At 47.2% G+C, this 6,149-nt stretch overlaps 1 protein-coding gene across 1 annotated transcript in view; it reads left to right on the top strand.

The window, feature by feature from the left end:
* The first annotated feature begins 2,858 nt into the window (after window positions 1-2,858).
* Window positions 2,859-6,149, top strand: part of CDH6 (cadherin 6) — a 124,154-nt gene continuing 120,863 nt past the window's right edge. Inside the window, exon 1 of the mRNA XM_037530653.2 lies at window positions 2,859-3,049. The gene's annotated coding sequence lies outside the window, so the exon portion shown is untranslated. The remainder of the gene's footprint in view (window positions 3,050-6,149) is intronic.

Raw genomic sequence — 6,149 nt, 5'->3', positions numbered from 1 at the left:
GAACTGTTAGAAACTGTCATACTTATCAGCTGGACCAAGTTAGCAAACATAACAAAGAAAGTGAGGAAAGGCCCTCACTTCGGAAGGCCCTCCCAGTTCCCCAGCTGCTGCCCCTCAGCTTGGCCCTGCAGAGCCAGGGTGTAGACAACCCTGCTCTCTCCTCTCCTGGAGCCCTAGCCCCAGCTGACAGTCCAGGGGGATCACATGACCAATCAGAGCCACTTCCCAAGATATTGGTCATGGAGAGGAGAGAGAATCACTGACAGATAGTGGGCTCTGGAAGTGTCTGTGGTGCTGCCCTGACCTGTGGACTGAAAGACAGAGGATGCAGCTGTGCAGGGACCACAACAGCAGTGGGAGCCCAATGAGGAGGAGAGCACAGCACCCTAGGTATCTACCTCCAGGCCTTTCGGAAGGCCCTGTAGAAGGTCCACTCTTGAAATTCAGAGAGAGAAGACCCCGGCCCCATGATGATGACGGCAAAGTCCCCACATTTGTCCAGCCTTCTCCATTCCACTTCTGTTTCTCACCAGCATGTTTTTGGTGAGACAGAGAGTGAGCTGGAAACAGTATGTATATAAAGCCTGGCAATCACTTAACCTGAGTACTCTAGCACTTTATCTCTGAAATGAGGATAAGCCAATTCTGGACATTTATACCAGCTGTGTAATGGAAAAGTAATAATCATGGTGGTAAGTATTACTAGAAGTCCTCAAAAATAGCCTCCAAACCTATTGTAGTAGAAAGAGTGTTATCCTTTACATGATCTTATGCTGACTCTTGAACTGTTGTGAAGCCGAGTGATTGTTTATCCACTCTTAATAACAAGCAGTTGTCTCAACCACCTTTGATATGTGACTTAATGGAGTTTGAAAAATAGGATATCGCAAACAATTAGTGATTTCCTTTGCGTGTTAATAACTGCTTCAACAAGAACATTAACTTCACTGTTGGTCCACTTTTACCATAAAAAGAAATACCAATTGCACATCTTTCTGCAAAAGGAAGCCTAATAATGTAACTTGGTTTTTTGGTAGACTAATGCATGTATGCATTTATTGCTTTTAAATATATATATATATTTGTATATTATATAATTATCTATTGCACGTGCTCATATATCGTATACACACCAGCATATCAGTGATATTTCTGCCTCATCTGCTTGCCAGTTTTAGCGCCTTGAACATGTTTCTTACCCTATGCAATCTTTTGATTAATCTATTTCCTCTGTCCTAATGGAGGGGGAGGGGAAATCTCAGCACTTGTTGAAAGAAGAATTAAATAGTCTCTGAAAGTACTTTGTAAGCAGGGAGGGACTATGCAAACATAAGGAGCTAGTATTTCCAATTAAAGACACGAGAAATTCCTAATCTGAGGAAGGCACCAGGAATGAAAAGCAGTTTTCTCGCCTCCTTTCTCCACAAGAGTTTAAATCGCCTCATGAAGAGGAAATGGCCAGGCTCGTTCTGTAATTTGTGGCAATTCTTCATTAGAGGAAGGTTTCCCGGAGAAAGAAATTCAAAGTCTTTCCATCCTCCACATGTGGAACATCTGTGCTAAAAACCCCTCCAAGCACACTTCTTTGAAGCGCTGGCTGCCTAGAGGAAATACTTTGATTTGGGCTTTATTTAAATGCCTGAACTTCTATTGGAGAAACAAAAGATTTTCTAGTAAGAGCTCAGTTGGGAAGGAGACCAACCTCCAACCAATTTAACCACTCAGAGGCCAAGTGGCCTGGAGGTTCTTTTCGGGTTTTTTGTGTTTTTTTTCTTTTTTTTTTTTCCTTAACCCGGAGTAGTGGAAATGTCCCTGTGCACTTGCAGCACAGAACAGCAGGTTGGGGGTGCTGCTCACCCTGGGCGCAGTCACTCTGGTGATTAGATTCAATTTCTCCGAGTCCAGCAGTGCCTGGCTCCATCATGTCTACATCTCCTATGCAGAAAACCATTACTCTCATTTCAAATGTTTTGACATGCTTAAGATTTTTGCAGCTTAGATCCCTAATATTAGAAATTATTCCTTTTCAACTGTAAACACAGCTACTCAAACTGCTCTGTGTAGCAAAGAGTTTAATTTGGAGGTTATCCTACTTGGGAAACTTTCAGAGAAAGCTCTTAACACGTTAGGCAGATCATGAATATCATTACATGCCCCACTTGAACAGTCTTCGGTGTCCCTGTATTAACTCCCCGAGGAAGATGGAATCAGCCAGAAGTCACTGCGACTCGGAAGGGTCTCGCTTCCCAGGGTCTCTGCAAACCCAGGGAAGCGTGGCTTTGCACTACAACATCCTGGGGTTACTCACTCTGAAAGCCTACCAGAGACCACAGGGCTATGCAAAAAATCTGTCTTCCTGGGAGGAGAGGAGACACGCATGGAGCTATGTCTGCCTGCGTCTGGAGAGCGCCTGTGTGTGCTGTAAGGAAAAGCAAAAGCCGTCGATGTTGCTCTCTCAGGAGACGGCTGCTCGCCTTCCACGAGCGCGCGCTGCTCGCGCCGGGGTGCGTCGCGGGCCAACTGATAGCGCGAGGAGGCACCACGTCCCTGGGAATTGCAATTGCTGGGTGGGTAAAGAAAGAACATCCTCCGAGCGCTGCTGAAAACAGCACAAGGTGCATGTTGACCGCGGGAAGGGAGGGCAGACGGCGTCGCAAGTTCTGAGACTGTCTTAACCGCCCCCCTCCTCCCAGCTCCCCCCACAAAAAATAAGGCAGGAAAGCCGGGGCCGCGGGAGTGTTGCAAGGAGCGAATTGCTCAGGACTTCAAACACTGGGAGTCTTTCTGCCAAGGGGAGGGGCGGGCGGGGGCAGGCGCTGGGCCTCTCGCACAAAGTCCTCCGCTTTGCTCCCTCCCACTTCATTCACTTGCAAATCAGTGTGTGCCCACCAGAGCCAGCTCTCCCCAGCCGGTAACCTTCCCATCCCGAGAGCTGCAGTTGCAGCCGCAGCAGCGAGCCCGGCACCGGCGGCCACCGCAGCGGCGCGGCAGGAGCACGAGCAGCCCGGGCGGGTCGCAGGGGCTCCGGGGCGCAGCCGGGCGCGCGGAGGTGGGTTCGGTCTCCGAGGACCGTGGTGCATGCTCTTTTTTTTTTCCTTTTTAATTCTGTAGCGTTGATGGAAGCCAATCAGAGGAGGACTCGGTTCCGCCCGGGGGTGCCGCGCTGGAGTTGGGAGGATGCGGAGCCCGGAGCCGGGCCGGGCCGGGCGGGCGCGCGGGGCGGGCTGAGCCGGCGGCGCTGCAGCCGCGGCCGGACCCGCGGCGTCCCCGGAGCCCGGGCGCCCTCGGGGAAGACAGCTCGGCCGCGGGGCGCAGTGGGGGCGCCCGCTGCCTGTCTCCCCGCGAGCAGAGGCGGCCCCCGAGCTCCGCGTTTGCGAGAAGTTGGGGGATCCATGACCAAGGGCGCGGATGCGCGCAGGACCCGCCGAGCCGTGAGGGGCTTGGTTTATCTCCACCTGCCCACATCGCAGGGAGCTGTGCGGGAACTGTTTTGGCTGAGTTGCATCTCTTGGCTTTGGGCGTAAGGCAGAAAATCGGGCAACTTGAAAACTCCTCAGTGTCCCCAATAAGGGCAACTTAAGCTGAAATGATGATTTGGCTGAGAAACAGAGGGGGGAACTGTTAGCTCGCACGTTCTGGGCAACGCCTGCCGGCTCATGTAGGACAGAAATGCTTAGGTTGCAAGGAAAGTGCAACACTGGGCGATGAAAATGGAGCACACTGTCCAGGGAAAAGTAATGTGCACGACGCAGCTCGCTCCGGCTCTCCGAGGCTGGCCGGGAGCGCGGCGGGGCATGGTGCCTCCCCCGGGCTGGCTGGAGAGCACACCCAGCGCGCCTGGGTTTGGGTGTCAGATTCAGGAAAAGTAGAACCTCCGATGTGTGCATTCTGGAATTTAAGGGGACGTTGCGATGTCGGGTGCTGCAGCAGTGCCAGGTGACTCCGTCTGTAGTTGGATATTCTGCCAAAGAGTTATCGGAGATCTCGAGATGGGAGATGCTGGCGAGGTCAGCGCGGTGCTGAGAAGTGTTGTCACTGCTGCAATAAAATCCATATTTTATGGGGAGTTATACGCAGGTCCCTGTTAGTGCAAGTGTTCACCTGAGTTAACTGCTGAGAGCGTTCAAGAACCAAGTTTAATCATCTGGAATAGTCCACATTTCACTCTGCCTTTGTCGTGTTTTGTTTTTTGTTTTTTTTTTCTGTAAAGACATTTTATTTATGATATTCACACTACAAAGATGTATCAGCCTGTGCATCGGCCAGTCTTCACTTTCACTTACTGACAAGCTTAATGTGGGAAAGAAGAGGTTTTTCCTGCAAGAGCGTTGCTGGAGTGACTTGTGCATGCATGGCTGGCTGCTCTGGAGGGGGTGCACTCTTACAAATCGTGGGCTTTCTTAGTGTTTAGCACCCAAGGGAGCATCCAACTCTCCAGGGGTTAACAGGGATCCCCCTAATTAATGCACCACTCTTCTAAAAATGAGTAACAAATATGCTTATCCAATGACCAAGGATTCCTTATTTCCCTTTCTTTTCTTGTTGATGATTCTACCTGAAAAGGAAAAGCTTCAGGAGCCTACTTTAGGAGAAACAAATTTCTTCCAGTTTAGCTTGAGCATCATCCTTTGTGTATTAACACTCGCATGGTTCTGTTTGCTATTTTAGAGAGCTGGAAAACAAGTCGTGTGAAGGAAGGGAATATGATCAAACAGATGTCTTCATTATGTCATAAGGAGGAGGGCAAAGTTTATGCCAGAGGCCAGATTTTCAATCTGGCCTCAGAAACTTAAACAAAATCCAACAATTTACTAGAAAATATAATTACACAGGATTGTATCATGCTCCCTTTTGCTCTTTGCTGTGTTCTAATTAAAAAGGTATGGGGGGGGGGAGTAAAGGCAGATCTTTTCCTATCTATTTTGATAGTTCATGGAATACTTTTGAAGCAAAAGAAGTAACCAGTTTCCTTAGAAAAACATGAGAGGCAGCAGTACATTTTTGAAGGAAAATGGCAGTGGTTTAGTTCGACTGTACCTGTCTGCAATTATCTGTTGCTACCATTATAAGTAAGTGACAGACTGGTGTCTCTATAGGGACTTTTAGTCCCTTTACTATCTGGCTTTTACATCAATTTATTGCAATTACATTTCTTAATGCCAACTCTGCAAAGATATTATATAGAAACAAAATCATTTTCACCAAGTTGCCTACTATCAGAAAATGTGTACCTACCTCCTCCACCCACCACTTCCATCAGCTTTGCAAGTGAAAACTTGCTTTGAGGTGCTCTTCCTTTTTAAGGAAAAAAATCTATTTTGCAAAATACTGCTTGGAGATACTTGAAACTGCCAAAATTTCTGGAAAGCACAACTACAGTTTCAAGGCATCAAATGACACTTCCCCTTGCAAATGTATCAATTAGTTGGGACAACAAGTTCCAACTATCTAATTAGGACTAACTGAGTGATTGTCCCACGTAGGGATTTTTTTGAAGATAAAATGTGATAAACATTCTAAATAAAAATCCTCTCTCTTCCTAAGGAATTGAACACAGGCCTCTTTCATTCTAGCCCTCGCTGGCTCTGTAGCCATGAAGGCCAACTTACTAATAAGGCCAACATCTTTGAACTATCAAAACTTTTTCAGTTGGAAGGGACCTCTAGTGGGTCACTCCATGCATTTCTCTCTGTAGTTCAGTTACATCATGGATTTTGTTATTTCAAATAATGACACTGTAATGGCTGTTTTCCCCATAGACAATGTACTGATCTCCAGGACTACTTGGACATTAATGTCAGGCCAAAATCATTATTACTATTTGGCTAACATTTGTGGAGTCCCTCTAACTTTAAAAACACAAGAGTCCATGCATAGTTTTCAGAGCATCTAGACTTTTCTATGATTCCAGATAAAAGCCATCACTAATTGAAAAAAAAAAAAAATCATCACCATCAGTATACATTTTTCTTATTTCTGGTCTTACCAAGACTGTACTTCTTCCTTCTAATGTACACAATAATGATGCTTTACAGTTACGACTCCAAAAGCCCCACATGAAGAACCCTCACCACTCCAGCAGTGTTTGCAGAAAGCTGGTTTAATTGCTCATTCCAGGATCCATGAACAGTCACCATGTCCCCATTCAA

Source organism: Talpa occidentalis, unplaced genomic scaffold (assembly GCF_014898055.3).
Source record: "Talpa occidentalis isolate TD23 unplaced genomic scaffold, MPIMG_talOcc4v2.1 talOcc4.6, whole genome shotgun sequence".
In the NCBI taxonomy this organism is placed as follows: domain Eukaryota; kingdom Metazoa; phylum Chordata; class Mammalia; order Eulipotyphla; family Talpidae; genus Talpa; species Talpa occidentalis.
This window is presented reverse-complemented; position numbering and strand designations above follow the sequence as displayed.